Here is a 330-nt window from a genome sequence, read left to right as displayed (position 1 = left end):
CCTGCCAGGGCCAGTCAAATACCATCTGGAAGCCAACCTAGATGCGAGAATAGAAACGAGATCAGACAGAAAGCATGAAAAAAGTTTTTCAGAGGCAAGAAAAAAAGGCCTATCAATTGGATCTTCCTCCCAAATATCTCTACAATGAATCTAGCTGGAGATGAGGCAATTGATGAAGAAACCTCTTGTCATACCCAGCAGATCCCTGCATCCTGTAGTTTTCTGGCAGTTTAAGCAATGTACATTCCATCGTGATTACTGCACTTTGCTTCATCAAAGCTCTAAGTAAATAGACTTATTGATGACCTAGTATAAAAAAGACCATGGTGC

This window comes from Microcaecilia unicolor, chromosome 5 (assembly GCF_901765095.1).
Source record: "Microcaecilia unicolor chromosome 5, aMicUni1.1, whole genome shotgun sequence".
NCBI classification, from domain to species: Eukaryota; Metazoa; Chordata; class Amphibia; order Gymnophiona; family Siphonopidae; genus Microcaecilia; species Microcaecilia unicolor.
The sequence above is the reverse complement of the archived record's forward strand: the minus strand, read 5'-3'. Positions refer to the sequence as shown.